This window comes from Hirundo rustica, chromosome 2 (genome assembly GCF_015227805.2).
Source record: "Hirundo rustica isolate bHirRus1 chromosome 2, bHirRus1.pri.v3, whole genome shotgun sequence".
NCBI lineage: Eukaryota > Metazoa > Chordata > Aves > Passeriformes > Hirundinidae > Hirundo > Hirundo rustica.
In genome coordinates, this window is record NC_053451.1 from 82049396 (window position 1) to 82063905 (window position 14510).

Below are 14510 nucleotides of genomic sequence, written 5' to 3' on the forward strand. Positions count from 1 at the left end.
AACTCTCCAAGACTGCTATTGTCTCATCCTAATCATGGGTTCAAGATCTATGGCTTGCACTGGTCACCTTTGACACCCATCAGGATGTCTGGTCTTCTGCCAGACAATTCCTACACAGAATTTGAGATTTATCTAAATTCAGGGGCTTGTCCCAAAATACAGGCTAAATGCAGCTGGTCCATTTTAGAAGATTGGTGTGATAGTGAACACCTGAACAGGAAACATCACTTCACAGCAGTGCCAGAAGCTCTTTTAGTAATGAATCCATCCAGGCTGCATAATGAAGAAGGGATGTTCTGGCTTGACTGCCTACAGGATCACTGCAGTATCAAGTATTTTAAGAGAAATCATGGCCTGAGATGACACAAAAATATCTCTCTAATTTTACTTTCTCTGTAAAATGTAAAAAATGTGAAAATCCTTAACCTACAAGAGAGAGTTGTATGAAAACAAGGCACTTGGACAAAACATTGGCATATTTTCCTTTATGCTCCTGGGGGGGGGGGGGGGGGAGGGGAAAGTAGCATTAAATCAGAGAGTTTCCTCTTATAAGGAAATTTCCTTGTCCTAGCTGTCCATTTGGGACTGTAATATGATCTAAATTAAGCTTCAAATATGATCTGGCTGTGTTACAAAATTATGGTTCTTTCCAGTAGATATCAAATTGAGACCATGTTTTTCTGGCCATTCTCTTCTAAAGGGCCTGGAAAAATTGCAGTTCAGAGCAGGAGGGATGCTACAAGAATTTTGGAGTGGTCTGAAAAACAAATAAAGGCAGAAAGAAATTGAAATTAAGCAGAGCAAAATTAGAGGATGATAAAAGCTGCCTCATGGAAAGGCAGTCTGTAGGAGAGAACTACAAACTAGAAAATTTCAGGAACAGTAAAAATTGAGCAGAGGTTCAGAACTGGCCTTTGGCTGGCTTTTTCTGGGCTCTTAGAGGTGGATAGGCAATGTTTAAAAATACACAGCTAATGTAAGCCTAGATATGGGCATAGGCATATGTCTAACTGTCATAGATATCTTGTGAGAATTTAGACATGGTTATCTAGTCTTTCCCAGAAAACATTGCTTGAACTTGTGAAATTATTATAAAAATAAAAAAAAAAAAAAAAAGGGGGGCAGATTTCTGAAATTGTTATGTTTATGAAAACATAAAATCTTTATCAGTGTATTGTGGAAAATTAAACTTATACTTAGTTGGAAAAAAAAAACTTTCATTCCGTCTAGGAGGGAAGAATCCTTTTTGTTATTATTGTGCTATGTAAAAATATAAAAATCATCTTGATGCATTTATTATTTTTTCCTAATGTTTCATGCATTCTGGCAAAACATTACATAGTAGCTATCAAGATAGTGAACATTTCTGTTGAAGAAAAGTATATATTCTGTGGAAAAATTTCCTTGTTTTGAGAGCTATTTTCCTTCAGGTGAGTAAGTATCTAATGTGTGAAAATTGCATATAATAAATGAAAAAAAATATTATTGATAAATTTATTGAATGGTTTCTAGGATGCGATTTATTGCATGATAGCAATTACTATTCATGAACATATCACTTCTGAGTGATATGTTTTGATTCCTGAAAAAATGTGCCACTTCCCTCCATGATTTGGGTAGGAGAGATTCCTGTGATCATGATGTAAAATCCAAATTTTTAATTTCTGAATGAATAATTAAAAAATAAATTGATCTAGAAAATTTATCTTCTAAGGAAGCAATTTTATGATCCATAGCAAAATAATTGAAGGCTGCTGAGAAAATACTAATGTTTTATAATCTTTTAGAAAGATGGTAGTCTTTCACTGGAAATTGAATATGCCACCAATAAGAACCGTATGCACATTTAGAAAGCAGCAATGATTTTGGTTTTTTTGCATAAGTGCTGTGTTGGAAATTAAAAACATTGAAGTATTTAATTTCAGCATATTTTGCATTTTATAATTTTACTTAAAAAATGATGAGACACTTTGAAAGTTTGCCATTATCATAAGTAAAAAAAAAAAAAAAATCTCAAAAATATGTTTCAATATTTATTTAAATTAGTATTTTGCATTATATATTTATATTTAAGTTTTAGTTAGTAATAAATATATGTTGTATCCTTTTAAGCTTCAATATTGTTTTTCATATTTTTCCTTCTTCAAAATATATTTAATTAATAATATGGCTTCTCATAGATAAATGCAATTTTAGGAACTTTGTTTTTCCATCCTCTAAAAATCAAATTTCATAAAGTGGAATGATGCTATGTTTTCAAGCATTTTTTTAAAAAAATAGCTCTTTACATAAATATTTTCTATGATTCTAATAAATACCCATTTATTCTTTCTTCTTTGGGTCATGTTTTGTATGTCGTACAACAACTTGTGTTCAAGAATCACCGTATCATTTTTTCTCTTAAAAGAAATCAGAACTCAGAGAGAGGTGAATCCTGCTTTGTGTGGGATGTGTTGTTTCTCTACATTTTTCTCTTGTGAATAATGCAGAACTGTCATCCCCTATCTTATCCATGACTTTCACCTTTCCTATTTTCCTAATCAAATTATGAAAGAAATAGTTCTATGCTGTTTCTCAATGGTGGCTGTAACACATCAGAGAAATTGGTGAATTTCTGAATTATGTTTCTCTTTGCTGTACATTACACATGGAAAAAAATGCATGCTCAGGACCACCTATTTCTTCCTCACTGGGTAGTTGTCTAATTTTCTGTATATATTATGTTCAATTAAAAACCTAGTTACAGCACAATAGAAATGGACACTACTAAACACAAGAGAAGAACAAAAGTCAAAATTAATCTGATTTTAAACCTCAATCACAGCACAAATTCTATCTGACCAAAGCTTCTTTTATGGAACTATATCTACTCTTCTTCTGAAACCCATATATCCTTCTGGGCTTCTGTTTATATATACACACACATACATATACATACATATACATATATATACATACATATATATATATATATCGTATATGTATCTAGATTTATATATAATTAGTTACTATGTACTAAGTATTTTCGATATGATTTTTTTCCAGAAGAAAAAGGAGGTAGAAATATCACAAGGAAACAAAATCCAAGAGCATTAAGTAGACCTCAACCTTTTACTTCATTCATCATTTCGAGGAACAAAACCAATAAAATATGAACAAATTAAATGAATTAGTTTATGAAAGACTAAAATATTCTATCAGAGTAATAAAACTGCCTCCTCAACAAGGCACCTGTTCTAAATTTGTAGGCTGGGGATTTTGTGTAGGGATATGAGCCACATCTTGTCCTTTCCCCCTTTCACTACTTCCTCACATGTTCAGGTCTTGCATAACCAAAAAAAAGAAAAAAAAAAAAAAAAAAGAATACATAAACACTCATGGGTTTTGAAAAGTATTTGTCATGTGAGCTCAAATTGTCACATAGGAATAGCAGTGTGGTGCTATAATATTTCCCTGGCAATAAAAGGGTTATTCAAGTGAAGAAAATGAAGTCTGATTACATGCCATGTATTTTATTCCTGAAAAACTACACAAGTATCATTAAAATTTTGTCATTAGAAGGATAAGCTTTTATTCAATGATTGATGGATAATTTCCCCTGAGTAACAGAAATAATAGGCATAAGCCATAAGTCATTTTTTAATGTGTATATGTGGTGGCGTGTTTTTGTTAAGTTATTATTAAGTTATTATCCCAATGGTTTGTTCCTGTTACCCCCTGAAATGTTGGTTCTACCTCAGATTTTCCCCTCCCTTGCCAAGCTGTCATTCACCCCTAGACACACCTGTTGTTTTATTCACCTGATGTCAATCTCCCCAAACCCCTGCCCTTATTTCTAGAGTTCTCTGTCAATCCTAAACCCCGCCTGGGAAATCCCCGTTTCTTGGACGCCTCATTGGTGCACATGATGCTTTCCACTCCCCTTGCCTTCTGTATAGGCTATCAGACCGTGGGTCCTTCCTTTCTCCCCTCCCTGTTGTATCCATGATTGGCTGGAAATCTGTAGCATCCCCCTGTTCCTACCCAGGTTTAAAGAGATTAGAAGAGCAGGTTTTGTCAGTTTTTGCTGCGGTACCCCTTGAGGGAATAAACCTTTGAGAAGCACATGGAAAAACCCTCTCTTCTGTCCTTTGCTCCCATCCAAGATGCACCACACTGAGACTTGTAGAGAGCAGGCAGCTTTGCTCAGCACCAGTAATCTGAGCTCAAGAAATGACGAGCGCGGGAGTGGCCACTCCAGGCATAGGGCCAGGGTGTACGAGTGAGCCAGGCATCTCCAGCGCCATGTATAAAGTCCACTGAACAAAAATAATAGCAATAGTATTTAAAACCATTTTTCTGTGCCTGTTTCTTTAAAACATCCAGGTTCTTCTGCCAAAGTTTTTCAAAAAGAAAAGCACAGTACAACTGAGTTCACAGTGCAGCAAGTTGCTGAAAATAGATTTTCATAAATAGGTTTATATAGACATTTCTATTGATTTACATATATTTTTATGTTGTTATCTATTTAGTGGTGATATTTACAGCTTTAATGGTAAGTTTGGCTTTAAGCCAAACATTAAAACCTTTTCATTCCTTTTCTGCTTTATTGTTTTTATTTTATCCATTTGATTTACTAAGCTCCAAAAGTACTTGAAGCTACTTTAGAGGTCTGGACACCTTTTAATACATCTTTGCTTATAGAAAAAAGCCTCAGAGTAGAATTACTTAGAGAACAAGTAAGGATACCGTGTATGGACATATAATTGTTTCAGATATGTGAAAATTATTTAAGTTTACTGCTTTTAATAAAGAATTTTTCTTCAAGCAAATCAGTTTATCTTATCTGATGGCTTTTTCTGGAAGAGATTTTGACCTTTGTGATTTATTTCTTTGTGCAGTTCTGAAGCACTTCTACAGAGGTGTGTGTGACAAATAAGTACTACTTTGGAACTGCAAGCATAAACATGCCTAGATATTCCAAGCAAATGAGGAATATAACAATGAACATGAAAAGCATCATATACAAGCCAAGATATTAAAAAAAAAAAAAAAAAAAAAACCAAAAAAAACCCCACAAAACAACACGTAATAACAAGGCACAATCTACAGATAATTCAGATTTTGCCATCTGCCCCATGTTATTAAAACATGAGGGTGCTCAGAGATTACCTGCAACAGCTCAGGACCAGGCTGATGCCTAGTTCTATGAACAAAATAAAAACCTAGTCAAGTCTGAAGGCTGGTGGTACTTCAAGAATAAATTACTACATTGTGAAGACAAATACTGATATTTGTTGTTGTTGTTGTTGTTGTTGTTGTTTGTTTGGGTTTTTTTGTTGTTGTTGTTGTTGGGGTTTTTTGTGTGTGTTTTTTTTGGTTTTTTTGTTTGTTTGTTTGTTTGTTTTTTGTTTTGTTTTGTTTTTATATACAGGGTAAGGTTTTATCTTTTCTGTATCATTCCAAACACTGGATGGTTTTGATTACAGTATAAAAGCATATGATGTTGACAATACTCAGTTCTCAGACACTTTTTTCTCAGTTTGTGTTTTGTGTTCAAATCTAGAACAAGTAATGATAAACCTTTTCTCCCCTCCTCCCCCTTCTCTTCCCACTCCCAAATTTGTCATACTTTATCTTTATTTGTAGTGACAATACATAAGTATAGAAAGAGCAATGGCTTGTACTCACACTATCTCACTCGGTTCTAAACTGACACAGAGTTAGGAAGCCTTATAATCCTAGGAAAGTCTCTAAAAGCAATTGAGAGCAGTAAGGATCTAAGTCAGTCTTGTGAGGGGTTTTCAGTATCCTCATAGGACGTTTTTAGCAACTAAATCATCTTCAAAATGTTTTTAGGAGCCAAGTCATCACTTGGTAGCTTCAGCTAAATGCCTAAAACTGGCCATAAACTGAAATGAACCAGGACATAAGTCAGGTTGTCAAGTTTAGAATCGAAAACAGTAAGATCATTCTGAAGTTTGTAGAGAGAAGAATTATTAAATATCGCTTTTTCATTCCAAAGCAAACAAGAAATCCTGAAAACATTTGAAGGGTTGTTACAAATGACACAATGATATAATAGAAGAGTGTCTCAGCATTCACATTCTTTACTAAAATCAGGCATGTAAAATCTCTAATTCCTAACAAACAAGGTACATTGGTTAGTTTTTGTCAGTTTTTTAATATTGAGATTGTTAATGTATTTTTTTCTTTTTTCATTTTAGAACTGCAATAGGTCAAATGTTAATGTAACAGGCCATATTATCACTGTTGTTTATTTTATTTTATTTTATTTTTTTAAAATTTAACTCATGGGTAGTGGGAACATTCAACTATACATATCTCTAGTCTATTCTTCTGATACTCTGTGTGTTCTGAAACAAAAATTTAGGCCAGCTTCCATGCTTCAAGCCTAAACTCTGCAAAGAAAAATGCATCCACATGTTTCAGCAGATTGTGGTACATATGATCAGAAAAAGGATGTCCTAGGTTACAATGTAAGATGTGCCCAAAGTATTTATTCTATCACCATCTACATGAGCTGTTGAAACTAGGTTGGGCAGGGTTTCTCTTGCCCCCTCCTTCCAGACTATCTTCTGGAAGATAGTTAATGGCCCATCAATGCCCTGCTGCATGACTCATGGATAACTCTCTCCAGGAGCTATCTCTGTTTAATGGGCAATCAAGGACCCATTGCAAGACTCATAGCATGATATCAGTCAATTGTGAGATGCTCCACCGAGGGGGAGGAGCCAAGCATTCCCACCTGGATATAATCTGGGATTTGGGACAGCACAGGCAGCCTTACCCACTGGATTCCCAGAGGATAAGAGCTACCAGACCTTTCTACGGGATCCCTTCTTCAACAGGATTACTTCATCTAGACTGCTATCATCATGGTGTCAGGTTGTATTCTGTCAGTGATCTCTGGTACTATTGCATTTGTTTTATTTTATTTTACTTTTATTTTCCTTTTTTTTTTCTTTTCTCTCCTATTAAATTATTTTTCTAACTTGGAGTCTCTCACTGGTTTTGCTTTCAGGCCAGCACAAAGGAATAAATTGCAGTCAGTATAATGTCCAATAGGAAAAAAATATTTCTTTATATCTAGTAATAACACTGAAACAAAGAAGTGCAATCTAAATATATAATTTCATAAAAGAGGTACAGAAGACTACAAGGCCTCCCAGTATTCTGCCTGTATAAATGTTGACCAGGAAATATTAACATTGGAGAGTCTGAGCTGTCATATGGAAACCAAGTAATTAAAATTAGGAGCTCAGTCTTAGATTTTCTCCACACCCAAAAGTGATAGGTGACTTATAAACAGAAGTATTCCATGTCAGAGAAACCTCTGATTTAAAAAAGCAGATAAACACGTAAAAATAGATCTAAGAAATGTGATTTACTTTAAAGGCAAGGGTTCATACCTTTGACCAAAGATTTTACAGGGTTTTGTCTTAACCACACAGAAATGTAACAGCTTTTAAAATACACTGTTTATATCCCAGATGGCAACTACTACATGATTCCATTACTATCCAGCTCTAGAAAAAAGTACCTTACCTTTCAGTGTTTAAAATATGCTGTCATATTAATCAGTCAAAGTCATTGAATATAAGTAAATAGAGAGTGGGTTACAAAATGTGCATATTCATTTGTTTTCTCTAATTGTAGTAATATTATAGACCACTTGTGTTTCAATTAGCTCTTCAGAAAGGTGTTTACCTGGGGAGCATATTATTTGCAAAAGGAGATGTAAATTTCAGTCATCAAGTGATTTGCACTAGGGATCTTTTTGATTTTCAGTCATATTTTTAACTGATCTATTTTTTTCTTTTCAACCTGTTTTGTTTGACAAAATATAGATTTTCCTTTTTAAAAAATGTTAAAAGGGGAAGCTTAACTGCTTACTTTAGATAATTTATATGTTAGGGACCTAATAATAGGTAGCTGGAGCTTTAATCTAGCTGGATACCAGGACAACTCCTTTTTGTCTCCTTTCATTTTGGCAGCTATCTCCTTCTTCCAGTTATAATGAGGTGTTGGTAAATATTTATTGCAGGTATGTTTTAAGTATGATCCATCCCTATTAATTGTTTCAAGAAGGGACATAGCTTTTAGCAACATTCTAATTTTGTGGGTTTGGTGTTGATGACTAACTATTTATGGTTCTGTCAGTCTAATTTTAATGTCTCCATAATATAAAGAATTGTATTTATAGGTTATGTATACAACTGATATGTAACCAGAAACTGATGATCTGAAATTTTAAATTAAGGAGTGGGGGAGGAGGAAGCTATCTGTACTTATTTTTTTTTTTTTTTTTTTAATATGGATATTTGAGAATAAGAGCAGAGAACAAGGAGAGAGAGAGGAAACAGGCAGGTTCAACACAACATAATAACAGTTCAGTTTCTGGGTTTTATTCTGTACATTTGCTAGACCAATACCTATTATTAACAGAAAAGTAAAACATAAGCCACCTAAACACAAACCTGTGTCAACCTAGATGAAGGGTCATTTGTGCACTTTCTATTGGCCTTTGTGAGATAAGAATATTAACTGACACTGTAGAGAATATCAGTTTCAAGTTTTTGTGCACAAATGTACCATGCTTTGGGGCTGTGTGAGGAGGTCCTGTAGAGGGCCATCATGGGTTTGCATCTGACACTTACTTTCCTAATAAATATCCTAGAAATAAGCAGGGACTGATCTAAAACTTGTCTAATTGCCATTTGAATTTTTATTGGACACTTTTGAAAAGGTCTAACACCTCTTACTTGGGAATTTTACAACATATTGTTTCAGCTAAATAGTGATTCTTCATCTGATACTCAAATGAATTTGGTGAACTTCACAGGGGGAAGTAGGAAACTGGAAATCCAGGACTGCATTAGCTGTTGTCCTAGCCAAATACCACTCTGATGTGTTACCATTTTATAACTATTTTACTTTTTTGAAAATGATGCCACAGAATGAAGAACTATGATACAACTGACCTCAATCCTGTCTATTTATCTAGTTGTTACATTGCAAGGATTTGTAAAGCAACCAAAAAAATCCCCAAAAAGGGGAAAAAAGTAAATGAAAGAACATACAGCTTCTCTATTAAAAGTTTAAAGAATGTTTTATTGTAAAGATCTACACAACCTTGTGAAGGTACTTCTGTAAACTATTAAAATAACAGAAACCATCAGAACTATTTAAGCAATGTTCATTATTACCAGTATCTTCCTGTCATCATTAATACACTCTATTTCTCCTTCTTCATGAACAGATAGGGAAGGAAAGAGAGAGAGAAAGTCTAAGGGAAAAAACAAAACAAAACAAAAAAAACACAAAAAAACCAACCCTGTTATATTCTAAGCTGACATAGTTTTATGCATTTTCTGTCATAACATGAAATTATTGGGTGTCAAATGACCTGCTAAACAAAGAAGATAAGCAATCCACTTAGGTATAGTTAATAGAGTGCTAACTAAAACTCCAGCAAACTGTTACAGTTCACCAGTTTAGTAACACCATGTAGGAAACAATACTCCAAGACCCTTAATTAACATTATAAAACAGCTTTACATGTTTTGGAGATTGCAATTGTGAGATTTTGCACAGACTAAGGTGGTTAAAACTTGCTGTGCGTTGTTGTGTACTGCATATATAGGTTAATAAGATCTAACAGGGAAAACATTATGAGTCCCAATTACAGAACAAAAACTACCTTTTCTGTTCCTGATGAGTGTTCTCCATAGACCTTTAAATTTTATTTAAAGACTAATTTCTGCTCAACAGCTTCTCCTAGGTTTTATAGCAAGCCGATATTCATGCATTGCATTACATTTTGAGACTTATGGGCATTGTTTAAAATAAAATGAGCGATTTTCCTGATTACTTTTTATGTGCATGATAAGACTCATGTACTTAAATTATTATTAAGTGAAAATATGGTTTTGTATAAATAATTTGAGATTTTAAGTAGGAGTTCCTTATTCTAAGTATGTGTGTGAGTGGAATGGAGAAAACTTAGATTGTTTCTCATTTTAATCCAGAAGTTATACTACTGTTAGATATTTACTACTGTAAAAGATGATATGTATACCTCATCAATTAATTGTTGCATTTTCAGTAACATGAAAATATCTTGTTCTTTGCATACCTGAAGACCAGGAAGTCACAAAACAGAAGAAACTAAGCTAACAAAATTAGTGATCATCAATGTCTTCTCCCAATTAACAAGAGATAGCATAAGACAAAATCACCTTTATTATTGGATATTAGGAAAAAAATTCTTCCCTTAAAGTTTTTTCAAATGCTGAAACAGTTTATTAATGGAACTGGAGGAGTCCTCATCCCTGGAGATATTTTAAATACTTGTAAGGGGGACTCAGGAACATGGTTTAATGGTGGACTTGGTAGTGTTAGTTTTGCAAGTGTTTGGACTTGATATCTTAGATTCCTTTTCCAATTTAAGTTATTCTATGAACTATGATTTAAGAATTAATCTGCTTATTTATTTTCTTCATTTATTTCAGATTTATTTTCTTTATCTTAAATTCAGATTATCTAAGTTATATTAAATACTTGTGAAAAATGATTCAACCCAAAATGGATGTTTCCAAATGTCTGATGAATCCCCTTTCTAGGTTCTTGTACTTCTGATGTCCTAAAGAAAGCCTAGAGTGAATAATTTAGATTTACAGACACAGTTCTTAGGGATCATAGGCTAGTTAAATGAAGGTCAATTTCCATGGAAAATCAAGTTGATGTTTTCAGACACAAAAAGGCACTTGCCAATCCATGGGTACATACAGTGAATCTGACTCACAGAATCACAGACTGGGTAGGGTTGAAAGGGACAATAGTAGGTCATTTGATCCAACCTCCCTGCTCAGGTAGGCTTATCCCAGATTGCTCTCGAATATCTTCAGTGAGAGAGACTCAACACCCTCTCTGGGCAATCTGTTCCTGTGCTCAGCCACCTACAGGGTAAAAAATTTCTTCCTCATATTCAGGTGGAAATTTCTGGTCATCTGTTTCTGTCTGATGTCTCTTGTATTGCTTAGCTCCAGAGAGCAGAGCCTGGCTCCACCCTCTTGGCACGATCCCTTCAGATACTGACAAATATTGATAGGGTGCCCTCCCAGCTGTCTCTTCTACAGTCTACCCCTGAACAGGCTCCTTCAGCATTTCCTTAGAAGAGAGATGTTCCAGCCCTTTATCATCTTTGTCTTATCTGCTGCACATCGTCCAGAAGCTCCAAGTCTGTCTTGTACTGAGGAGCCCAGAACTGGACACTCCAGATGTGGCCTCACCAGGGCTGAGCAGAGGGGCAGGATCACCTCCCTCAGCCAGCTGTCAATGCTCTTTCTAATGCACCCCAGGATACTGTTGAGCTTCTTGACGCCAAGGGCACTGCTGGCTCCTGGACAGGTTATTGTGTACCAGAACCCCCACGTCCTTCTTGTCAAAGCAGTTTTCAAGGAGGGCAGCCCTCAGACTGTATTAGCAAATTGAGCTATTGTTCCCCAGAATTCAAGACCTTATGGATTTCCTAAGTATGTACTACTCAGGAGATACATTTTTTTTTCCCTGGTTAGTCAAACTGATATCACTCTACATTCTTCACAAGTTTAAATACACAAGGACCAAAGCTCAAAAATGGGCCCTTGGGAAGAAGACAATTAAAATAATAGCTTTAACAAGTAGCTACTCTAGCAAAACAAGTTATAATATCTGATTCAATTTCTGTTTTCTGTTGGATCTATCCCAATCTTTTATATAACAGCTGGGGACCAGTATGCTGCAGTAGTGTTTTCCATTGCAGACATTTTGTTTGAGTAACAAAGAGATATTTTACATGTTATATTGCTACTTGATATGTTTCCAATAATAGCAGGCAATTTTCTAACAAGTAGCACTTTTAATCATAATTTTTGCTTTTATATGTGTTGTAACAGTGGCCACAAGTTCTAGATGTTAAAAGCACTTTATGTGTGCCTATGAAATGTACTAGTCTTTTGTATTGTACCTTTGCCCCTCCAGCACTTTGCATCACCATTTCAATATTTTAGATTGCATTTTTTAAGGAAGTATTTCAGAAGGTATCTGCAGAATCATTATTAACATAAGACTAAATATCTGAAAAAGAGTCTCTCTGATATTGTTTCTGAAGGTCTGTAACACAGCCATGGAAGAGTGCTGGACCTCTCAGCTAGCCATGACAGTCCTCACCAAGAGAACGAGCCCATACCAAGTCCAAAATCTGATTGCTGTATGAGAGGAACTCAGATGCATCTATACCTGCCTGTGAAAGCAGTTTGGAGCTTGTGCAGGTAAGTGCTTTATTTTTCTGCTTACTGAACAGCACTGAATGAGGTCCTGTATTTGTTAAATCAGTGCCATCTGTGTTATATTTCCTCCCATCCTCCATGGCACAGGCATATTTTGATATTATTCTACTCTGGAAAACACACTTCTCTTTTTAGTTTTAATTACGTATGTTTGCCATATGAGAAAAAGGACCAACCGCATTTTACATTGATGATGCTTAACACTTATTAAAGTTTAAGTATATTGATTTGTTATACATCTTTAGTCTGGAAACTTTATATAAAAAGGTTATGCTAATAAACTTTAACATTTTTATTAATAATGCTTTAGTCAGCTGCCTGGAAAATCCTAAATTATGAGCTTATTATAAATGTTAGAATATTAGCTAGATCAAATCATTGCTTTATTAATCTAGCCAGTCTAGCATTATGAATGTAAAAGTATTCCATTTTTTGGTAAAATATAGACTGGTATACTGTAAAGAGAGATGACATTTCTGTCTTGTTTCATAGATATTCAAACTGTTAATCACAGATTTTATTCAATTCATCCTACATTGACTATATTAACACCAGCCCCAGAGCTTGACTTGTCCAGAAGAAATCAGTCATTTGTGATGTTTAGAATCAATAGGTGACTAAGTTAAGTAACTGTTTGTCTGCATATGCTCTTTACAACGCACATTTATAACATGTTTCTAAATAATTAGTTTCCTGTTCCCTCTGCCTGGGACAGAGCTAAGTGATGGCATGTGATTGTGCAGAAACAGTGTATCAGAGAGATAAATTTTGTACTGATCACTGGAGGAAAAACATTATTTCAGTGAATATTGAAGGAATGGGAAAAGATAGGAGTGGTTTTAACCAAGGTCCTCCTGGTTAGTCACAGAAGACAAGCTGAAAGAACTTGTCTCAATCTATGGAAGAGAGAAGGGATTTAACCTTACATCCTGTAGATTTCCAGAAGTGTAGGAAGATAAAGTACCTCTGCACAACCCCAGATGCTCATTTGGACTTTATTTCAAACTGAAGTCAATTAGAATGGGTCTGACCTTCTCTTGGATTTTTCTCTAAAAGGATGAATCTAGATAAAATAGTGGTAACTGTGTAATAAATTAATTCTCTGCTAGAAGGGTTCAGGTGTTCCCAAAAGGACATAGTTTCATTTCCGCTGTTCTGCTATTTCCCTTCACTTTTTGAACCTAACTTCTGCGATGATGAATAATGAAATGATGGATGAATTCAATGGAAGAAAAGGAGAAAGGATGGAATAAGGCAATTCAAAATGTACATCTATGACAGAATTCTTGGTTTAGAAAATGTCCTTCCATGTCTGAATTCACATTGTTAGTCTGACGCTGGTTTTACCAAATTAGAAGTGTTTACACACTGAAATAATTAAATCGTTTATCTGGCTAAACTATTATTAGGCTATATATTTCTTCTATTAGTCCAAGCCCATATTTTATTTTCAGGGAATAATTTTAGCCACTAGTAAGAATTTCAATTCCATTTAATGAGCATTTTTAATCAAGAGCAATATGTTATTATGGCAGCAGGACCTTTATTTTTAGCCAAGGAGGCCAGATTGCTTAGAGGAAGAGATTTGGCTGGAAAGTCTTCATGTTTTTAAAATCTAAACGTTATGTGTTTCAGTATATGCAACAAGTGGCCAATTTCATTCCTCCCTTCCATCCTCCCTTACTTCATTCCCTCTGCCTCCCTTTCTTCTTTCCCTCTGCATCTTTGCTTTCCTCACTTCTTTTTACATGATGGAGCTTGATAATTCCTTTTTCTCATCTTACAGCATCACCAAGATATATAATACTTCAAAATAAAAGAATTGGCAAGTACAACACTTGTAAAATCTCTGTAGGCTGATTTCATTTCAAACTGAAGTCAAGTGCATTAAATCTGTATACTGGTTTTAAAGCCATGCAAAAAATAGGAGAAGGGTTCTTTTCTCCTATTCCCTTCCCTTCTCCCCAGAGCATGAAATTATTGTGAAATGTTGCATAAACTGGAGAGAAAATTTCCGTCAAGTGCAGTGTATCTAAATATAGAGGAAACTCAAGTTTGTGCTACACCAGAAATACACAGTTAAATTCATCAAACTCTGGCCAAAACCTTAAAAATTGAAGAACACATGTGATGCCAAGATATATCTTAATATGCAATCTTAATTCATAGTTCCTATCC